General features: G+C 50.0%; 1 protein-coding gene and 1 long non-coding RNA gene across 5 annotated transcripts in view; both read left to right on the top strand.

Moving 5' to 3' along the window:
- Positions 1 to 621, top strand: part of KHDRBS2 (KH RNA binding domain containing, signal transduction associated 2) — a 546959-nt gene extending 546338 nt beyond the window's left edge. For all 4 annotated transcript variants that reach the window (XR_002345643.1, XR_002345644.1, XR_002345641.1 and 1 more), the window contains one exon: positions 491 to 621. The gene's annotated coding sequence lies outside the window, so the exon portion shown is untranslated. The remainder of the gene's footprint in view (positions 1 to 490) is intronic.
- Positions 4177 to 22383, top strand: LOC110261504. The gene is made up of 2 exons (XR_002345640.1): positions 4177 to 19312; positions 20768 to 22383. It is a non-coding gene; the product is annotated as an uncharacterized LOC110261504 (long non-coding RNA).

Here is a 22918-nt window from a genome sequence, read left to right as displayed (position 1 = left end):
CAGCGCAAGGGCTGAGTTTCTATTACAGCTCATGTCCACCAGATGGCGCCACAGCACCAGCAGAGCTGCTCTGCCTCTCCCTGGCTGCATCTCCAGGTTCAGAACAAGATTATTTATGGATTCATAACGTCCAGGAGGTTCCCAGAGCCCTTGCGTTTGTGTACATGGTTACTCTGTGTGGCCCATTTTTCCTCTCTTCAATGAGGGGACACTGGTCAGAGATCCAATTCAGTTTCTGCCATGTCAGGAATCCTAAGGATCAGAGTGTTTGACAGGCTGGCTGTCGTCTGTGTGTCCTTTGCTTGTTTGGAGGCAGAGCTCTGGCCGCAGAACCACCAGTCTTGAATGTTGGTCGTTCACTTTTCCAGAATTAGCGTGGCAAGGAGTTTTGCTTCTGGAAAGCGGGGTTTCGGGTCATGGCTGCAGTGTGTCAGTGTGGTGGTATATGTGTGGGGCTGACTGAGCCTGTCCCTGTGCTCCTTCTCTCCAGAGTCCTCTGCATCCTCCTCCTCCTTTCTCACCCCGAGCATCTTCCTTGTCTGCTGGACACCTGTGCCAAGGAACCTACCTCAATCCAGGTACAAAGTGAATAATACCTGTATCATCCTTGATTTCAAGCTGGTTTTCATGGTTGAAGCTACTTATTGATTGACAGCTGGTTCTCTTGACTTAAGAAGCCTGGTGTCTGAATTCAAGGAATGGGATGGTATGGGGTTGGTTGAGTTCCCTGGCTGCCTCTGAGAGAGTCACACCCTATTTATTTAAGTGCGATAAGAAGCAGAAGAAAGGTTGAGAGTGCCTGTTAAAGTAGATGTTTGCCTGAAGACTCCAGAGCACCTGCAGTGCCCCCTGTAGCTCCCAGACTTCACCTTCAGGCTCACACACAATGTTGGAGGCGGGTTGGTGGCGGGTTGGTGGCACCCATAGGAGATGCCCAGAGCCTTTCCTTTTGGTACATGCTGCCTGTGACCCTCTTGTCTCAACTGCAAGAGGGGACGTAGTTCTGGCATCACCTCTATCGTTCAATTGATGCATGTCCCAGTGGCTGGAGGGTTTGAAAACTGGTCTGGGGTCTGGTTTTTGGAACTGAATTTTTGGAACTGAATTTTGAATCCAGAAATCTCTGGCTTCAATCTTGGGTTTAAAGTTTTCTAGCATTAGGCTGGATTGGAGTTTGACTTCTGGAAAGCTGGGCTTCTGGTTGTGCAACCAGGTTTCAAACCAGTGGTTTTGGGGGGATAGGCTGTACCCTCCCTGTGCCTTTTCTCTCCCGTGATCTCTACAACCTCCTCCTTCCATCCCTTCTGCCTCTTCCTGCTCTTTGGGCCCCTGACAGGGAACCCCCGTACATGCAGGTAATGCGAATAAAGGCTGAGTGAGCCTTGATTTCAAGCTGGAAATAGGGCTGAAGGGTGCTGACTCATTCAGAGCCTGCTCACTTGACTTCAAAAGGGGGTGATGGTTGATTTCAGTGAGTAGGATGTTATCTGGTAGAGTTAGTGTCCTGGCCAACTTTGAGGCAGTTATACCCCTGCCTGTCATGCATTTCATTGCACAGAGGGGCAGAGGAGGAAGGAACCATGCTGGCCCGTGCCCCAGGCCAGTGAAGACAACAGTGATGCTGCAGAAGGCAGAGGAAGAGCTGAGAGCTGCTGTTAAAGCACATTCCAGTTAGACAGTCAGAGCACCAGCAGGACCCTTCTGCAGCTTTCTGGCTGCACCTTCAGGTGAAATACATGGTTGGAGATGGATGGGTGGAACCCCAAGAAGGTGCTCGGACCTGGCACGTGGTTACTGAGCACCTCTTTCCACGTGTCCAATTTTTCTCACCTCCGATGGGACATAATTCTGCCATCACATCCATGGCTCAGTTTCAGCATGGTCGGCTTGCTCAATACCAGTTTGACAGGCTCTCTGGTTTCTGAGTTCCATTTGCTTGTTTAGAGACACAACTCTGGACCCAGAAATACCTGGCTTGAATCTTGGACATGCAGTTTTCTAGAATCAGGCTGGCATCACATCCTCACCTATAGAGTATTTTCAGTGAGCTGAGAGGTAAAAGAAGAAGAAAATCCTGCTAGGATTTTAAGACTAGGGCTTAAAAATTATAATCCCAATACTCACCACATATGCCTTGGGGCCCGAGGTCTGCCTCTGGATAAACAAAGGGCAGGCTGACCCAAGGAATGTGTCACACGCTGGCACCTGGGGCACTCAGTCAGCCAGGACCTGTCCATCGGATGCTGAAGGCACAGCTGTGTCCCCTCCCTGAGGCAATTTGGGCCAGCATGTCAGAAGCATCCTGTAACCAACCCCAAACCTACGAGCATGTACTAAGGGTCTCAGAAGTCCATCTGCAACTCCATCTCTGAGCCTGGAGTTGCTGCCAAGCATCTGCAGATGGGCTCTAGCAGTGCTCTGGTGTGGCCCATTGGCCCTCTGCTCTAACACCAGTTCTCAGCCCTTCCTCCGTTTCTACAGAAGCCCCTGAAGCTGCACCCACCGTGGGCCCTGGCAGCTTGATTTCACTTCTCCTTAGCTGCTTAGCTCATTGAAGTGCTCTAGACACTGGGATATTTCTCTCTCACAGAGTGCTCACCCCAACCTACCCAACCCCAATACCTTAAAACCCACTGAGACTTCCCTTCATAGCTCAGCAGTTAACAAACTCGACTAGGATCCATGAGGATGCAGGTTCGATCCCTGCCTCACTCAGTGGGTTAAGATTCTGGCATTACCGTGGACTGTGGTGTAGGTCACAGATACGGCTCAGATCCCATGTTGCTGTGGCTGTGGTGTAGGCCTGCGGCTACAGCTCCAATTCGACCCCGAGCCTGAGAACCTCCATATACTGTGGGTGAAGCCCTAAAATCACACCAAAAAAAATTAATTAGTTAAAAAAACAAACCCTCTGCCTCCCCACCCACTGGGTGGAGAGGTCTGAGCCAGCCTGTAACTAACTCCAACATTCGGGGCAGGTTCTGGGTGTTCCAGCCACCCATCTTCAACCCCATCTGAGCCTGGAGGTGAAGCCAGGGAGGTACATGTGGGCCCTGCCAATGCTCTGGCGCCATCTGGTGGACATGTGCTCTAACAGCAACCCCTAGCCCTTCTTTTTCCCTCAGCAGCCCCTGGGGCTGCCCTGGCCTTAGACCCCTGCCAGCTTGATTTCATTCCTCCTCACCCTGTCCTATGACACGCCCTACACACTGGGGATATTTTATTGTCAAATCTCTCAGCACTCACCCCATCCTACCCAACCACGTACATTAAAACCCTTGCCCTCCCTACCCACTGGGTCTTGAGAGTCTTCTTTAAATCAATTACCTTGTCTTAACTCATGAGAAATGCCCTAGGCTTGCTTCCTGAAACACGGGTAGGAAACTGGGAAAAGAGGCTGAGATAGAGAGGGAAGGCGTTTTGGTGAGACTGTTTGAAAGAAAAGCGCAGAGATTAGCAAATCAGCCTGCCAAAGCATCTCCCCTCTTACCTGCTCCATTCCCAGCCACCAGCCCACTTTTCCACACGACAATCCTCTGCAGTGCAGAGGCTTGAAAATTGCAAGCCCAAGATTCAAGACACAAGTTTCTTGTCCAGAGTCCTGCCTCTGTAGGAACTAAGGGAAATCAGACCCCAGAAACCTGTCAAGTACTCTAACCACTGGGCCCCCAACCAGACTGGAAGTGCCCCAGGACATTTTGAAGTGACACCTGTGCCCCCTATGAGGTAAGGCAATTTGGGATGGAGAGACAAAGACCCAGAGCAACCAACCCCTCATCTCTGGGCTCATCCATGGAGTTCTGCCGAACTTATCTCCAGCCCCAACTCTGAGACTGAAGTTGAAGCCAGGGGCTGCAGGTGGGCTTTGCCTGTTCTCTGGCGCCATCTGGTGGCCATCCCCTCCAACACCAAATCTCAGCTCTTCCTCCAGTTCCCTCAGTCGCCCTCAAGGCAGCACTGGCCTTGGGTACCTGCCAGCTTGACTTCCTTCTTTTTTCTTTTTTTCTTTGTTTTTTTTTTTTTTTTTTTTTTTTTTTTGTCTTTTTGCCTTTTCTAGGGCCGCTCCCGCGGCATATGGAGGTTCCCAGGCTAGGGGTCCCATCGGAGCTGTAAGTGCCAGCCTGCACAGAGTAACGCAGGATCCGAACCGCATCTGCAACCTACACCACAGTTCATGGCAATGCCAGAACCTTAACCCACTGAGCACGGCCAGGGATCAAACCCGTAACCTCATGGGTCTTAGTCAGATTCATTAACCACTGAGCCATGATGGGAACTCCTTGATTTCCTTCTCATACACTATTAGCTCAATGAAATAACCCAGACTGGGCTACTTCTCTTGCAAAGTCTCCCAGAGAACTAAGCTCAACTTACTCCATCCCAAATACATTCAATTTCTCTGCACCCCACCCATAGCCATGAAGGAAGAGCTCTGTACCCACTATCAGGAGATGCACTGTCGACCCCAGAGCCAGAAGAAGCCCATAACTCACCTTTCATCTCTGGCCACTTCCTTAGGGTTCCACCAGCACCACTGGCAACCCCATCTCTGAGTGTGGATGTGCCAACACCAGGCAGCAGATGGACACAACTGGGCTCCTCATCCTCTAATAGCCATTGCCCTTCAGATCCCATTCTTCTGCCTCCTGACCCCTCCCAGTTCTGTTTGCACTGCTCTTGAGCACCTGTGAGCCTGATCTGATTCTCTTCTGTCTCTGTCTCGCACTCTTTCTCCCTCTCTCAGAAAAATCCAGGGCCTTACAGAGGCGCTATCTCTCGCTCAATAGCTCCCATATCCCAGCATGCTCCCTATCTGTCAGCACTCCTGTGAGCCCATCAGCTGAACACACTTCAGGTCAGGGAACAGGCTTTAGATTCCCCCACACCCCATCCATCATGCATTGCCAAGCCTCATTTTATGTTTCCTGGCTTGAAGGTAAGTTTTTTCCCCTCAGACGTGCACAAAATCAGGGAGAGGCTCAGGTGAAAGGAAGATGCAGAACTTTTCAGAGACTCCTCAAGAGACTGGTCCCTGGAGTGGACCCAGCCTGTCCTCCAGAGGCCAAACACCGTACAAGCCTACCTCTGCAAAACCACATGCCCAGGACCCAAGGCAACAGCCCAGTTTCAGAGTTCCACTCCTCTATAATCCCAAGGCAGTTGGAACCCCAAGGCCTGTCCTTTAATGTGGGCCTTGGGCTAACTGTGATGCCCTAAAGTTACCCAGGTGTGGGAAGGTGGAACAATTTCCCTTTAACCATGGCAGCCAGTTGGGCCTGGAGAGGCAATTGTGGGATGTAGGAACCCCTTCTTGCTGGACACCCTCTGGGGAATCCACTATCCCCATCTCCAGCCACCTCTCTGAGCCTAGAAGTGCCCATACCAAGCAGCTGCTGAGCTTGGGTGAGTTTTTGCGCCCTCTGGCGGGCATTCTCTCTAATGACAACTCAGAGCCCTGTCTCCTCCCTCCTCCCTCCCCCTCCTTCCTCTGGAAAAACCCATGGAGGGCCCTGGACCTGTGCATCAGAGAGCAGATTTAGTTCCTCCTCTCACTCTAAGAACAACCAAGCACCTTTAAGAGGGCAGTTTTTTCTTCCCCTCAGTGCCAGTCATGGCACTCACTCCTCCCAATCCTTCACTGTTCTCATTAGTCAGTGAGCTGAGCCCTCTATGAAACGGGTCACCATTTTGAAAGTAATCAGCCTCCCTTCCTAATTTCTGTGACCTGGCTTGAGGTCAGATTTTCCCTTTCAGGGGTGAACGAGAGGAGGGAGAGGCACAAATGAAAGGAGAAGAAGAAACTTTTCAGAGAGACCAGTCTGTGAGTTGGTTGCAGCCTTCCCAGGAGGGAACCTCTGCTTTTACACTCTCCATGCATGACCAACAGCAGCCCGGCTTTCTGAACCCCAAACCCCATGCAAGTCTGATCCTAGAACACTGCCTGCCCAATATTCAAGCTGACTCCACTTCTGTTCACTTGTCTGCCTCTGCAGAATCCAGAGGCTGTCTGAGCTCATGACAGCCTGCCCCACTATGCGGACTTTGGGCTACACAAGCTGTCTGAAAGCGACACACAGATGTGAAGGCAGAAAAGTGTCCTTCCCGTTAGGTGAGGTCATTTAGATTGGACAGGCAGAGGTGACCAATAAAATAGCCCTCCTCTCAAGGTTCATCCCAGGCAACAATCCACCACCTCCACCATTACCAACACCCCCTGCCTGACCAACTCCAACCCCATCTCTGGGCTGGGAAATGCCAATGCCAAGCAGCTGCTGGGCTCTGCCACTGCTCTGGTGCCCTCTGGTGGCCGTGCTCTCTATGACGACTCAGAGTCCTTGCTCCAGCCTCCTGACCAAACCCATGGCTGGACTGCCCTTGGTTTGGGCACCTGACAGCTGATTTCTCTACTACTCCCACTATTTCCCCACTAAGCAGCACCGTGTATCTTACAAGAGGGCGAGGTGTCTCTCTCAACATCCCCCAGCCCACTACTTCCTCCGTGTTCTACTCCAGTCATTCACCTCCATCTGCCAATCAGACTTCAAGTCAGGCAAGCTGGAAATTCATCTGCCTGCCTTAATATTCATTTCGGCTACTGTTCAATTTTCCAGGGTAACTGCCAGAGAAAATTGGCTTAGGGCAAAAAAATGTAAAAGGAACTCTGTGGAGAAACTTCAGAGATAGATCCCAGGGATGAGAACAGCCTGGCCAGCCACAAACCCCCTTCTACACCCTCCAATCAGGTCCACGAGCACTGCGTTCCAGATGCCACATCGGACAAAATCCTGGCTCTCAAGAACTGCATGCTCAAGATTCAAACCAAATACTTTTTGATTCATGGCTATTCCATCAGAGAATCCAAAGGCATTAAGACCACGGATAGCTGGTCACATCATTGGGACTTAGGGCTCTGTGAGCAGTAGGAAACAACCCCTAACCATGAAGGAAGAGCTCTGTACCCACTATCAGGAGATGCACTGTCAACCCCAGAGCCAGAAGAAGCCCATAACTCACCTTCCATCTCTGGCCACTTCCTTGGGGTTCCACCAGCACCACTGGCAACCCCATCTCTGAGTGTGGATGTGCCAACACCAGGCAGCAGATGGACATGGCAGGGCTCCCTGTCCTCTAGTGGCCATTACCTACACCAGCCCTTCAGATCCCAGTCTTCTGCCTCCTGACCCCTCCCGGTTCTGTTTGCACTGCTCTTGAGTACCTGTGAGCCTGATCTGGTCCTCTCCTGTCTCTGTCTCGCACTCTTTCTCTCTCTGTCATGAAAATCAAAGACCTTACGGAGAGTGCTATTTCTCTCTCAATATCTCCCATATCCCAGCACGCTCCCTATTTGTCAGCACTCCTGTGAGCCCATCAGCTAAACACACTTCAGGTCAGGGAACAGGCTTTAGATTCCCCCACACACCACTCATCCCACTTTGCCAGGCCTCATTTTATGTGACTTGGCTTTAAGGTAAGATTTTCCCTCAGGGGTGCACAAAAGGAGGGAGAGGCTCAGAGGAAAGGAAAACACAGAACTTTTCAGAGAAGCCCTCAAGAGACTGGTCCCTGGAGTGGACCTAGCCTGCCCTCCAAAGGACCTCTGCTTTAACAGTCTCCACTGACCACCACCAGCTAGGCTCTCCAGAGGCCAAACACCGTGCAAGCCTAACTCCACAAAACCACATGCCCAGGACCCAAGGCAGCTTCCCTGTTTCAGAGTTCCACTTCTCCATCATCCCAAGGCAGTTGGAACCCCAAGGCCTGTCCTTTAATGTGGGCTTTGGGCTAGCTCTGCCAATGCAAATTGACCAATGTGTGGGAAGGTGGAACCCTTTCCCTTTTACCACGGGAGCCAATTTGGCCTGGAGAGGCAATTGCAGGCTGTAGGCAATGCCTTCTGACCTGGACACCCTCTGGGGAATCCTCCATCCCCATCTCCAACCACATCGCTCAGCCCAGAAGTGAAGAGATTTGGCGCCCTCTGGTGGACATTCTCTCTAATGACAACTCAGAGCCCAGCCTCCTGCCTCCAGCCCAAACCATGCCCTGGTGCTGTGCACCGGAGAGCGGCCTCTCACTCTAAGAACAACCAAGCACCTTTAAGAAGGCATTTTCCCCCCTCAGTACTAGCCATGGCACTCAATCCTCCCAGTCCTTCACCATGCTCATAGTCAGTGAGCTGAGTCCACTCTGAATTGGGTAATCATTTTTTAAAGTAATCAGTCTCCCTTCTTAATTCCTGTGACCTGGCTTGAGGTCAGATTTTTCTTCTCAGGGGTGAATGAGAGGAGGGAGAAGTTCTGATGGAAAGAAAAGAAGTTTTTCAGAGAGACAAGACTGTGTTGAACGCAGCCTGCCCAGCAGGGAACCTCTGCTTTTACACCCTCCATGAACCACCACCAACAGCCCAGCTTTCCAAACTCCAAACACCATGCAAGTCTGATCCTAGAACACTGCCTGCCCAATATTCAAGCCGACTCCACTTCGGTTCACTTGTCTGCCTCTGCAGAATCCAGAGGCTGTCTGAGCTTGTGACAGCCTGCCCAACTGTCTGGACTTTGGGCTACCCAAGCTGTCTGAAAGTGACCCCCAGGTGTGAAGGCAGAAATGTGTCCTTTCTGTCAGGTGAGGTCATTTACATTGGTCAGTCAGAAATGGCCCATAACATAGCCCTCCTTTGAAGACAGGTCCCAGGAAATCTGCAAGCACCACCTCAACCACCACCATCATCACCAACACCCCTCGGCCAAGCAACACCAACCCTATGTGTGGGCTGGGAAATTCCAATCCCAGCAGCTGCTGGGCTCTGCCACTGCTCTGATGCCCTCTGGTGACAACTCAGAGCCCTTCCTCCAGCCTCCTGACCAAACCCATGGCTAGACTGCCCCCAGTTTGTGGGCCTGACAGACAATCCCTCCTACTCTCACTCTGAGAACCACCACATACCTTATACAGGAGGGTGAGGTGTCTCAGCGTCTCCCAGCTCACTCCTTCCTCCCTATCCAACAGCGCTCAGCAACCTCCCTCAGCCAATCTGACAAGTCAGGCAACCAGCTGGAAATTCATCTGCCTGCCCTAATACATGTGACCTAGTTTTAGCTAATGTTCACTTTTCTGGGGGGTAACTGTCAGAAAGCAGTGGCTCAGGGAGAAAAAGAAAAGGAAACTCTGTGGAGACATTTCAGAGATAGATCCCAGGGATGAGAACAGCCTGGGCAGCCACAAACCCCTTCTACACCCTCCAATCAGGTCCACAAGCACTGTGTTCCAGATGCCACCCCAGACAATATCCTGACTCTCATGAACTGCATGCCCAAGGTTCAAACCAAATACTTTTGGTTTCAAGGCTATTCCATTGGAGACTCCAAAGGCGTTCAGACCACAGACGGCCGGTCATATCATCTGCTCTTAGGGCTCCGTGAGCAGTATGGAAATGACCCGAAGCCATGAAGGAAGAGCTCTGTACCCACTATCAGGAGCTGCATTGTCACCAAGAGTCTAAAGGAGTCCTTAATTCACCCCCTCCTCACTGGGCTCAAACTTGGGGTTCTGGCAGTGCCACTGGAAAACCCGTCTCTGAGTGTGGAAGTGCCAACACCAGGCAGCAGATGGGCATGTCAGGGCTCCTTGTCCTCTAGCAGCCATTATCTACACCAGCCCTTCAGATCCCATTCCTCTGCCTCCTGATCCCTCCAGGTTCTGCTTGCACTGCCCTTGAGTACTTGTGAGTGTGATTTGGTCCTCTCCCCCACCCCTCTCTCTCAGAAAAATCCAGGGCCCTACGGAGGGTGCTGTTTCTCTCTCAATATCTCCCATATCCCAGCACGCTCCCTATCTGTCAGCACTCCCTTGAGCCCATCAGCTAAACACACTCCAGGTCAGGGAACAGGCTTTAGATTCCCACACCCCACCCCACCCCCACATCCCAATTTGCCAGGCCTTATTTTATGTGACCTGGCTTTAAGGTAATATTTTCCCTCAGGGGTGCACAAAAGGAGCGAGAGGCTCAGATGAAAGGAAAATGCAGAACTTTTCAGAGACCCCTCAAGAGACTGATCACTGGGATGGACCTAGCCTGCCCTCCAAAGGCCTTCTGGTTTTACACTCACCACTGGCCACCACCAGCTCTCTAGAGGCCAAGCACCAGCAAGCCTTACTCTTGAAAACCACATGCCCAGGACTCAAGGCAGCTTCCCTCTGAAACAGGAAGCTGTCCTTTAATGTGGGCTTTGGGTTAGAGGAGATGCACTAAGGGACCCAGGTGTGGGAAGGTGGGACGCTTTCCCTTTCAGTGCAGAAGCCAATCTGGCCTGGAGAGGCAGTTGCAGGGTGTAGGCAATGCCTTCTGACCAAGCATCTCCAACCACATCTCTGAGCCTGGAAGTGCCCATACCAAGCAGCTGCTGAGCTTGAGTGGTGCTTTGGCGCTGTCTGGTGGACATTCTCTCTAATGGCAACTCAGAGCCCTGCCTCCTGCCTCCTGACCAAAACCATGGACTACCCTGGACCTGTGCACCAGACAGCAGACTTAGTTCCTCCTCTCACTCTAAGAATAACTATGCACATTTAAGAGAGCTGTTTTTCCCTCCGTGCCAGCCATGGCACTCACTCCTCCCAATCCTTCACCATTCTCATTAGTCAGTGAGCTGAGCCTATTCTGAATCAGGTAACCATTTTTAAATTAATCAGCCTCCCCTCCTGATTTATGTGACTTGGTTTGAGGTCAGATTTTTCCTCTCAGGGCTTAACAAGAGGGGGGGGAGGCTCAAATGAAAGGGAAAGAGGAAGCTTTACAGAGAGATAAGTCTGTGTGTTGGATGCATCCTGCCCAGCAGGGAACCTCTGCTTTTACACCCTCCATGAAACCACCACCAACAGCTCAGCTTTCCAAACCCCAAACACCACGCAAGTCTGATGCTAGAACATTGCTGCCCAATATTCAAGCCAACTCCACTTGGGTTCACAGGTCTGCCTCTGCAGAATCCAGAGGCTGTCTGAGCTTGTGACAGCCTGCCCAACTGTCTGGACTTTGGGCTACCCAAGCTGTCTGAAAGCGACCCACAGATGTGAAGGCACAAAAGTGTCCTTTCTGTCAGGTGAGATCGTTTAGATTGCAGAGTCAGAGGTGACCCACAAACTAGCCCTCCTCTGAAGGCACGTCCCAGGAAGTCTACCACCGCAACCACAACCATCATCACCACACCAACACCTACCACCCGCCCTACCAACTCAAATCCCATCTCTGGGCTGAGAAATGCCAATCCCAAGCAGCTGCTGAGCTCTCTCCCTGCTCTCGAACCCTCTGGCAGCCACTTTCTATAATAACAACTCAGAGCCCTTCCTCCTGCCTCCTGAACAAAGTCATACCTGCACTGCCCTTGATTTGTGCACCTGACAGCCAGTTTCCTTCCTAGTCTCTAAGAAGGACCAGGTGTCCTACACAAGGACCAGGTGTCCTACACAAGGTGAGGTATCTCTCTCAACATCTCTCAGCTCACTCCTTCCTCCCTGTCCGATTCCACTGGTCCACATCCATCAGCTAATCAAACATCAAGTCAGCCAATTAGCTGGAAATTCATCTACCTGCCTTAAAAATGAGACCTAGTTTCGACTACTGTTAAATTTTCTAGGGGTAACTGCCAGAAAGCAGTGGCTCAGTGAGACAAATAAAAAGTCAGGCTGTGGAGACATTTCAGAGATAGATCCCAGTGATGAGAACAGCCCGGCCAGACACAAATCCCCCTTCTACACCCTCCAGTCAGGTCCACGAGCACTGCTTTACAGATGACACAGCAGACAAAACAGGAGTCTCAGGAATTGCATGCCCCACGTTCAAAAAAATACTACTGGATTGAGTGCTACACCACTGGAAAATCCAAAGGCATTCAGACCATCGATAATCAGTCACATCGTCTGGTCTTAGGGCTCCATGACCAGTATGGAAATGACCCCTAGCCATGAATGAAGACCTCTGTACCCACCTCAGGAGATGGATTGTTAACCTGAGAGTCAGAAGAGGCCATAACTCACCTTCCCTTGCTGGGCACAACCTTGGGGTTCCACCAGTACTACTGGCAACCCCATCTCTGAGTGCGGAAGTGCCAACACCACGCAGCAGATGGGCACAACTGGGCTCCTCGTCCTCTAACGGCCATTGCCCATACCAGCCCTTCAGATCCCATTCTTCTACCCCCTGACCCCTCCCGGTTCTGTTTGCACTGCCCTTGAGCACCTGTGAGCCTGATCTGGTCCTCTCCTGTCTCTCTCACTTTTTCTCCCTCTCTCACAAAAATCGAGGGCCTTACAGAGGTGCTATTTCTCTCTCAATATCTCCCACATCCCGGCACGCTTGCTATCTGTCAGCACTCCTGTGAGCCCACTGGCTGAACACACTTCAAGTCAGGAAACAGGCTTTAGATTCCCCCACATGCTGCTCATCCCACTTTGCCCAGACCTTATTTTATATGACCTGCATTTAAAGTAAGATTACCCCTCAAGCACGCATATGAAGAGGGAGAGGCTCCGATGAAGGATAATGCAGAAGTTTTAAGAGACCCTCTCAAGAGACAGGTCCTTTGAATGGACCCAGCCTGCCCTCCAAAGGACCTCTGCTTTTACCTTCTCCACTAAAGACCACCAGCCCAGCTCTCCAGAGGCCAAACACCAAGCAAGCCTGACTCTCGCAAACTACATGCCAAGTTCTAAAGGAAACTGCTTGAGTTTCAGATTTCTACTTCTCCACAAGCCCATGGCAGTCTGATCTGAAGACCTGTCCTTTAATGTGGGCTTTGGGCTAGCTATGCCACCCCAAAGTGACCCAGATTTGGGAAGGTGGAACAATTTCCCTTTCACCTGGGGAGCCTGTTTGGGCTGGAGAAGAAGTTGCAGGCTGTAGGAACCCCTTCTTACCAGACACCCTCTGGGGAATCCTCCATCCCCATCTCCAACCACATCGCTGAGCCTGGAAGTGCCCATACCAAGCAGCTGTGAGCTTGTGTGGTGCTTCGGTGCCCTCTGGCGGACATTCTCTCTAATGGCAACTCAGAGCCCTGCCTCCAGCCTCCTATTTCCTGCCCAAACCCAAGGACTGCCCTGGGCCAGTGCACCAGACAGCTGACTTAGTTCCATCCCTCACTCTTAAGAACAACCAAGAGCTTTTAAGAGGGTGTGTTTTTCCCTCAATGCCAGCCATTCACTCCTCCCAGTCTTTCACCATTCTCATTAGTCAGTGAGCTGAGTCCACTCTGGAAACAGGTTACCATTTTTCAGTTAATCAGCCTTCCTTCCTAATTTCTGTGACCTGGCTTCAGGTCAGATTTTCCCTCTCAGGGGTGAACAAGAGGAGGGAGAGGCTCAAATGGAAGGAAAAGAACAAAATTCTCAGAGAGACAAGTGTGTGTGTTGCACACAGCCTACCTGGCAAGGAACTTCTGCTTTTACACTCTCCATGAACAACATCATGGCTTTCCAAACCCCAAATTCCACGCAAGTCTGATCCTAGAACACTGCCTGCCCAATATTCAAGCCGACTCCACTTCTGTTCACTTGTCTGCCTCTGCAGAATCCAGAGGCTGTCTGAGCTCATGACAGCCTGCCCCATTGTCTGGACTTTGGGCTACACAAGCTGCCTGAAAGTGACCCCCAGGTGTGAAGGCAGAAAAGTGTCCTTTCTGTCAGGTGAGATCATTTAGATTGCAGAGTCAGAGGTGACCCATAAACTAGCCCTCCTCACAAGGCACATCCTGGGAAATCTATCACCATCACCACCCCCACTTCCACCCCTCGGCCCAACCAATTCAAACCCCATGTCTGGGCTGGGAAATGCCAATCCCAAGCAGCTGCTGGGCTCTGCTGCTGCTCTGGCGCCCTCTCATGGCCACTCTCTCCAAAAACAACTCGGAGCCCTTCCCCCTGCCTCCTGACCAAACCCATGCCTGGACTGCCCTCCCTTTGTGCACCTGACAGCCGATTTCCCTCCTACTCTCACTCTAAGAGCCACCACGTGCCTTACACGAGAGTGTGCGGTGTCTCTCTCAACCTCTCCCAGTTCACTCCTTTCTCCCTGTACAACTGCACTCTTCTACCTCCATCGGCCAATCTGACTTCAAGTCAGGCAACCAGCTGGAAATTCATCTGTCTGCCTCAATTCACATGACCCAGTTTTGGCTACTTTTCAATCTCCCGGGGGTAACTGCCAGAAAAAAGTGGCTTAGGGAGAAAAAAAAAAAAAAAGGACCTCTGTGGAGAAATTCCAGAGATAGATCCCAGGGATGAGAATAGCCTGGCCAGCCACAAACCCCCTTCTACACCCTCCAATCAGGTCCACGGGCACTGCTTTCCAGATGCCACAAGGACAACAGCCTGACTCTCGAGGACTGCATGCCCAAGTTTCAAACCAGGTATTTTTGGATTCAAGTCTACACCCTTGGTGAATCCAAAGGTATTCAGGCTACGGTTAGCTGGTCCCATTGTCTGGTCTCAGGGCTCCATGAACAGTATGGAAACAACCTCTAGACATGAAGGAAGAGCTCTGATCCCATTGTCAGGATATGCATAGTCGATCCAAGAGTCAGAAGAAGCCCATAACTCACCTTCTATCGCTGGGCTTATCTTTGGGTTTCCACCAGCGCCATTGGCAACCCTGGCATCTCTGAGTCTGGACTTGCCAACACCAAGCAGAAGATGGGCTCATTGTTGTCTAGCAGCCATTATCCATACCAGCCCTTCAGATCCCATTCTTCTGCCTCCTGACCCCTCCCAGTTCTGTTGGCACTGCTCTTCAGCACTTTGGGCCTGACTTGGTCCTCTCTTCTTCATCTCTGTCTGTCAGAAAAATAAGGGCAGCCTTAGGGCTCCATTACCAGCTCAAGTGAAAGGAAAATGCAGAACTTTTCAGAGATCCCTCAAGAGATTGGTCTCTGGGATGCACCCAACCTGCCCACCAAAGGACCTCTGCTTTTACACTCTCCACTGATGAACGCCAGCCCAGCCATCCCGAGGCCAGTTTGGCCTGGAGAGGCAGTTGCATGCTATAGGCAACCTCCGGTGGGACACTCCTGGGGGATCCACCATCCCCATCTCCAACCAAGTCTCTGAGCCAATACAAGCTTCTGCAGAGCTTGGATGGCGCATTGGCGCCATCTAGTGGACATTCTTTCTAATGACAACTCAGAGCCCTGCCTCCTGCCCAAACCCATGGGCTGCCGTGGTCCTGTGCACCAGAAAGAGGATTTAATTCCTCCTCTCAATCTGAGAACAACTAAGAGCTTTTAAGAGGGTGCGTTTTTCCCTCAATGCCAGCCATGGCACTCACTCCTCCCAATCCTTCACTATTCTCCTTAGTCAGTGAGCTGAGCCTATTCCGAATCAGGTAACCATTTTTAAAGTAATCAGTCTCCCTTTCTAACTTAAGTGACCTGGCTTTCAGTCAGTGTTTCCTCTCAGGGAGTCAGATTTTTCCTCTCAGGGCTTAATGAGAGGAGGGTGAGGCTCACATGGAAGGAAAAAAAAAAAAACTTTTCAGAGAGACAAGTCTGTGCGTTGGATGCATCCTGCCCAACTAGGAACCTCTGCTTTTACAGTCTCCATGCAGGACCAACAAAGGCCCAGCTTCTCAAACCCCAAACACCAGACAAGGCCAATCCTGAAACACTCCCTGCCCGATATTCACACGAATTCTTGAACCCGAACTCTTGAGCTGTGGTAAAGTAACCCCGATCAGCTGCTGGGCTCTGCTGGTACTCTGCCTGCAGCCTACCAGCCATGGTCTCCAATGACGAGTCACAATCCTTCCCCTGCTTCCTGACCAAACCCATGGATGGACCACCCTGTCTTGGTGCACCCGACAGCTGGCATCCATCCTCCTTCTCTTCTGAGAACTGCCGTGTGCTTGCTTTCCAGAGGGTGGTGTTTCTCTCTCCAAGCCTCCCAGAGCCCTCATCCTCCTTCTCCCCCTTCCTCTCCCACGCTGTCGTTCTATGTCCATCAGCTGATCCCACTTGCAGTCAGGTCTGCCAGCTGGACTTTCATCTGCCTTCCTGCCTTAAAACAGGAGACCCCCATTTCAGCTCATGTTCTTCCCTCGGGGTGAACCACAGGAAGTGCATAGAAAAAGAAAAGGGAGACCTAGGGGAAAATTTCCAAGCCAGACCCCAGTGAGGAGGACAGCCCGGCCAGCCACACCCTCTGCTTCCACACACCCTCCATGCCCGTCCACAAGCTCTGCTTTTTCCCCAACCAAGGCCTGCCTGGAGAAAACTGCATACCCAACCTTCAGGACAAATGCCTTTGCCTTCTGGGTTGTGCCGCGGGAACATCCAAAGGCATTCAAGACCCCAGACAGCCTTTCAGAGCATGTGGTCTTTGGGCTTTGGGCTCAGCAGGGATGAGACCCCTATTTGAGAAGGAAGAACTCTGTACCCACCCTCAGGAGAAGTATTTGGGACCCGAGAGTCAGAAGTAACCTGTCACTCACTGTTTACCCGTGGGGCATGTCCCTGGGGGTTCCGCCAGCGCCCATCTCCCACTCCATGTCTGAGGCTGGAAGCACCACCAAGCAGCAGATGGGCCACAGCAGTGCTCTTCATCCCCTAGCAGCCCATAGCTCTGCCAACATTTCAAACTCCATCCTTCTGCTTCCTGCTGCCACCTGATTTTGTTTTGCTCGGCCTGTGAGCGCCTGAGTTCCTGCTTTCTTACGTCTCTCTCAGAGTAATTAAGAGCCTTACGGAGGTGGGGTTTTTTTCTGTTTCAAAGCTTCCCACAGCCCTCACACCCCCTATCTGTCAGCACTGCTTGAAGTCAATCACCAGGAAAAACTCCAACTCAGGTGAGCGACTTTCAATGATTCTAACACCACCAAGCCTCAGGCAGCCTCTTCGCAGCTCCTTATTTTAGGTCACCTGGCTTTAGGTTAAGATTATCCCCTCAGGGGTGCATGAAAAGACCAAGTGATGCTGATAAAAGAAAAATGAGTAGGTTTTCAGAGATCCCTTAAGAGACCAGTCACAGGGAAGGGCACAGCCAGCAAAGGACCTCTGCTTTTACACTCTCCATTCACAGCCATTAGCCCAGCCCTCCTGAGGCCAAGCTCCAAGTAAGCCCAACTCTGGATAACTGCATGCCGATACTCAAGCCCATGGCTTCCTTGTGGTTTATGAATTCTGCTTCTGGAGAGACCAGAGGCAGTCAGAACCCTGAAGGGCTGTCCAATGGTGGGCACTTTGGGCTGCCTGAGCCCCCAGACAGTGACCCAGAGGTGTGAAGTGAGCAACCTATCCCTTTGACGTGGTGAGCCAGTGGCGGCCAGGCACCTACCCGTCCTTGCCGGAAATCTGCCAGGGGAGACACCGTCCACATCTGGAACCAAATCTGAGCCCAAAAGCGCCAAGCCAACATGGCTAGTGCTTCAGCACCCTCTTGTGGCCATTCTCTCTAATAGCAACGCAGAGCACCCTTCCACCTCCTGAACCAACCCATGGGATGCACTGGGCTTGTTACCTGATTGCTGATTTCATTCCTCACCTCCCTCTAAGAACAACCAAGTGCCTAACGGGGGTGGGGGTGGAGGGGATTCTGTCTCCTGGTCGTCAGGGCAGTCACTCCCCCCTATACTTCACCACGCCTCTCATCAATGCGCCAAGCCCATTCCATGTCCAGTAACCAGCTTGAAATCAATCAACCTCCACTCTTACTTTGTGCGACTTGGCTTGAGGTGAATGAAAGAAGGGAGAGGCCCAGATGGAAGCAAAAAGGCTCTTCTCGAGAACCCTCAAGAGACGGGTCTGTGGGGGAGGGACGCAGCCTGCCCACCGAGTGATTCTGGTCTGCTTTGACACTCCCCCTTCATGACCTCCCATCAGCTTTCCTGATGCCAAAGGTCAGGTGAGCCTGATCCTGGAACACTGCATGCTCAGTATTCAAGCCAAGTAGCTCTGGCTTGGGATTTCTGCCTCTGCAGAACCCAGAGGCAGTCAGAAAGGTGACTGCCTGGGAGTGTCCGGATGTGGTGCTGCAGGAGCTGTCTGAATGTGACCCACAGAGGTGAAGGCAGAACCATGTGCTTCTATCAGGTGACCTCGTTTTGACCCCAGAGTTGGGGGCAACCTGTAACCTAGCCCTGCTCACCAGGCATGGCCTGGGCAACCGCCATCTCAAATCCCACCTCTGAGCTGGGATAAGCTAACACCAGTCAGCTGCTGGGCTCTGCTGGGTCTCTGCTTGCCCTCTGGAGGCCATAGTCTCTAATGAGGATTCATAGCCCTTCCTCCTGCTTCCTGACCAAACCCATGGATGGACCACCCTTGCCTGGTGCACCCAACAGCTGGCATCCATCCTACTCTCCCTCTGGGAACCGCCATGTGCTCACTTACAGAGGGTGGTGTTTCTCTCTCCAAGCCTCCCAGGACTCTTGCCCTCATTCTCCCCCTCCCTCTCCTATAGCATTATTCTAGATCCATCAGCTGATCCCACTTCATCAGGTCCACCAACTGGAAATTCATCTGCCTTCCTGCCTTAAGACAGGAGACCCCATTTCAGCTCATGTTCTTCCCTCAGGGTGAACCACAGGAAGTTCTAGACAGTGTGCATAGAAAAAGAAAAGGGAGACCTAGGGGAAAATTTCCAAGCCAGACCCCAGTGAGGAGGACAGCCCGGCCAGCCACACCCTCTGCTTCCACACACCCTCCATGCCCGTCCACAAGCTCTGCTTTTTCCCCAACCAAGGCCTGCCTGGAGAAAACTGCATACCCAACCTTCAGGACAAATGCCTTTGCCTTCTGGGTTGTGCCGCGGGAACATCCAAAGGCATTCAAGACCCCAGACAGCCTTTCAGAGCATGTGGTCTTTGGGCTTTGGGCTCAGCAGGGATGAGACCCCTATTTGAGAAGGAAGAACTCTGTACCCACCCTCAGGAGAAGTATTTGGGACCCGAGAGTCAGAAGTAACCTGTCACTCACTGTTTACCAGCGGGGCATGTCCCTGGGGGTTCCGCCAGCGCCCATCTCCCACTCCATGTCTGAGGCTGGAAGCACCAACACCAAGCAGCAGATGGGCCACAGCAGTGCTCTTCATCCCCTAGCAGCCCATAGCTCTGCCGACATTTCAAACCCCGTCCTTCTACCTCCCGATGTCACTTGATTTTGTTTTGCACAGCTCACCAATGCCTTTGATCCTGCTTTCATACTTCTCTGTCTCTCAGAAAAATTAAGAGCCTTACGGAGGGGGCAAGCGTTTTCCCTCTCAAAGCCTCCCGCAGCCCTCACTGCTCCCTGTCAGCACTGCTTGAAGTCAATCACCAGGAAAAACTCCAACTCAGGTGAGCGACTTTCAATGATTCTAACACCACCAAGCCTCAGGTGCTCCTTCACAGCCTCTTATTTTAGGCCACCTGGCTTTAGGTTAAGATTAACCCCTCAGGGGTACATGAAAGGACCGAGGGATGCTGATGGGTGTGAAAAGAGGAAGTTTCCAGAGATCCCTTAAGAGACCCGTCATAGGTTTGAAGACAGGTTTGAAGTTCTGTAGTTTGATATATGTGACAAATTCCAACTAAAGAACACCTGAGGCATTTCAGTGTTCTCTTGAGTAGAGTTAAAGGGCAGGATTCAAGTTAGTTATATTTTAGTTATTTTTCATAGTCATTAAATAACATGAATATAACTTGTTTTGCTACGCTTTTAAAAACATTGTCATCTCTGAGTTTCCATTGTGCCTCAGTGGGTTAAGAACAGGACATAGTATCCATGAGGATACAGGTTCAATCCCTGACCTCACACAGTGGGTTAAGCATCTGGTATTGCTGCAAGCTGCAATATACATTGCAAATGCATCTTGGATGCAGCGTTGCTGTGGCTGTGGCCAAGCTAGCAGCTGCAGCTTGCATTCAGCCCGTAGCCCATGAATTTCCACATGCTTTAGGTGAGGCTGTAAAGAGACTAAAGGGGAAAAAAAAAGCATTTTCTTCTTTAACTTTTTCATGTTGAAATAATTTAGATAAATTTATGTTTTTATTAAACACATCTTAAGGTTTTTTTAAACTCTTAATACTTAAAAATATTTAACTGTAGTTTATTTACAATTTTGTGTTAGTTTCAGGTGTACATCTTCAAATTCTTTTCATTATAGGCTATTATAAAAATATCAAGTAAGTTCCATGTGCTATATGGTGAATCCTTGTTATTAGGAGTATGTAATTGATGACTGTAGCTTTGGCATATAGTCTGAAGTCAGGAAGATTGATTTTTCCACATCTTTTTTTTAATTGAAAGCACAAGCAAGTATGGCTGAGAGGTAGAAAGGATTATCGGGGATAAAGGGAGGTCTTTAGGCTTCTGTCCATTTCCACCATGCAGGTCTCCTGATTAGTGGTATAGTGTGTGGGCTGGAGTGGCAGGGTTACCCCTCCCCACTTAGGTTATGAGACCTCCTGCTCCTCCCAGAGCTCAAGTTGGACAGACTAGGTCTTTTTCTCCTGGAGCCCCAGACCCCTTTCCTCCAGGGACAGGTCACGTGAAGGCTGCCCAGCCAAATGCCCAGGTAACTCACTCCTGGAGGACATTTATATTCCCTCTTTGCTAACAGAAAACACCCTCATCAAAGAGCTACAAACAGACCCCAGTGCCCTGTGGAACTTAGACCTAGGGATGTCAGGGCCCACAGCTCCTTTCAGGCCCCGAGGAACCTTGTAGATCCCATGCACCCACCAGGGGAGCCATCCTTCCATCTGTCTCTGTGCCTTCCCAGTAATTCCATCCCTGTGTTTGTGTTGCAGGTTCTGGTGTGATGTCTTGAAGGCCCTGACCTAGAAGCCTCAGCCTGGGCCTCAGAGGGGCTGGCACTGGTAGTCAGAAGGTTTGCATCTGGACAAGGAACAGGATAGACTCACTACTCATCTATTAGTAAACAAATATAGTGCAAGCTTAGTTTTTTTATTGTGTAGATTTAGGATTAGTTTCTGATATATGTTCTACAATTGGTATGTAAGATTTTTGTATTAAATATTTTTCTATCAATTTGCTTTTTAAATATTTTTCTATAAAATAAATTGCATATGTAGAAAAGCCCCCTAAACTTAGGTAAAACTTAATGATTTGGTATCAGGCAGTTACCTTAGTGTCTACCCCCAAGATCACCCACTCTCCTATCATCCTCATTTGGAGTTGACTTAAGAAGGGGACTATGAATTTAGTACTTTCCATCTGCCCTATGTCAGTGTGTTTTTAAGGATCCTGTTGTCTGAAATGTGTTAATTCTTTTGATCGTGGGAACATCATCCTCGATCCTTCATGATGACATGAATGTCAGGGTCTTTGACACCCAGTCACTCACCTGATATAAAATCCATGACTCACCATTTCTCTCCTCAGTGTCTCTAACATATTGCTCTTAATTTCTTCTGGGACAGCCTATTCACTCTATACGTGATCAAAATATCATTTTTCTTCCCTTATGTGTTTCTTGCTCTTTTATTCTGGATGCCCAAAGGATTTTTTTCTTTAAAGATCAGTAGTTTTATAATTTGCTCTTAGTCATTGCAAGTCAATGTTCATTTTCTCTTTAATACAAAACTTCAAAGGTTTTTCATATTGAAAAAAATTTGCGCAATATTATTCTCTGTGTATCCTTGCTGTGGTTTTTCTGTTTCAGGTCCCTCAGTCCTTCAAATATCAGATTTCTTATGATTATACTTCACTTTTGACACAATCATTAACAATTAATAATTTCTTTCTTTTTTGTCTTTTTAGTGTCACACATGCAGCATATAGAAGTTCCCAGGCTAGGGGTCAAAGTGGAACTGTAGTTGCCGGCCTGTGCCACAGACACAGTAACACAGCATCCAAGTTGTGTTTGTGACCTACACCAGAGCTCACAGCAATGCCGGATCCTTAACCCAGTGAGCAAGGCCAGGGATTGAGCCTGCATCATCACAGATACTAGTCAGGTTCATTACCCCTGAGCCACGATGGGAACTCCTAGAATTTGTTGATTAATTTCATTCCCAGGAGTGTTTTAAAACAGTGTTTAAACTTACCTCCTTTGGAGTTCCTGTCGTGGAGCAGCGTAATCAAATCTGACTAGGAACCATGAGGTTGCGGGTTTGATCTATGGCCTTGCTCAGCAGGTTAAGGATCTGACATTGCCGTGAGTTGTAGTATAGGTCACAGACGAGGTTCAGATCTCATGTTGCTGTGGCTATTCCCATGTTACTGTGGCTGTGAGGCAGGCCAGCAAAAAAGGAATATTCACTAGTAGCTATTGCATGAGGTGAAATGTAAATTGGATGCATTATTAGGCAATATTGTATGTAATATATCTTAAGAATGGAGTATCCTCAAAAAAAAAAAAAAAAAAAAAAGATCCAGCAACTTCATTCCTTGTAATTCTGAAGTAACATAACAGGAATCTGAAGAGATATGTACAGTTCTGTTGACTGTAGTGTTATTTAGAATGGCCAAGATATGGGAGCAACCTGTGTCCACTGATAGATGAATCAAGAAGATGTGGTGTGCACATGCAATGGAGAGGTCTTCAGCCATAAAAGGGAATGGATGACACCTGCCATTTCCTACAACATGGATAGACCTACAAGTTTTAAGCTCATTAAAATGTGTCAGACAGACAAATACTGTTATGTCACTTATATGTGGAATTTTTCTTTATAGGGCCGCACCAGTGGCATATGGAGCTTCCCAGGCTAGAGGTCCAATTGGAGCTATAGCTGCTGGCCTGCATCATAGCCACAGTAACACGGGAACAGCCACAGCAACATGAGATCTGAACCTCGTCTGTGACCTACACTGGAGAACAAATTTTAGAACAAGTTTTCTTTTTTTAATAAGATCATAATGATATGCTGTTGAATAAGGATGAATTCACGTCATTTTAATTTTTTTTTTTTTGTCTTTTTGCTATTTCTTTGGGC

Source organism: Sus scrofa, chromosome 7, assembly GCF_000003025.6.
Source record: "Sus scrofa isolate TJ Tabasco breed Duroc chromosome 7, Sscrofa11.1, whole genome shotgun sequence".
Lineage (NCBI taxonomy): Eukaryota > Metazoa > Chordata > Mammalia > Artiodactyla > Suidae > Sus > Sus scrofa.
The sequence above is the reverse complement of the archived record's forward strand: the minus strand, read 5'-3'. Positions and strand labels throughout refer to the sequence as shown.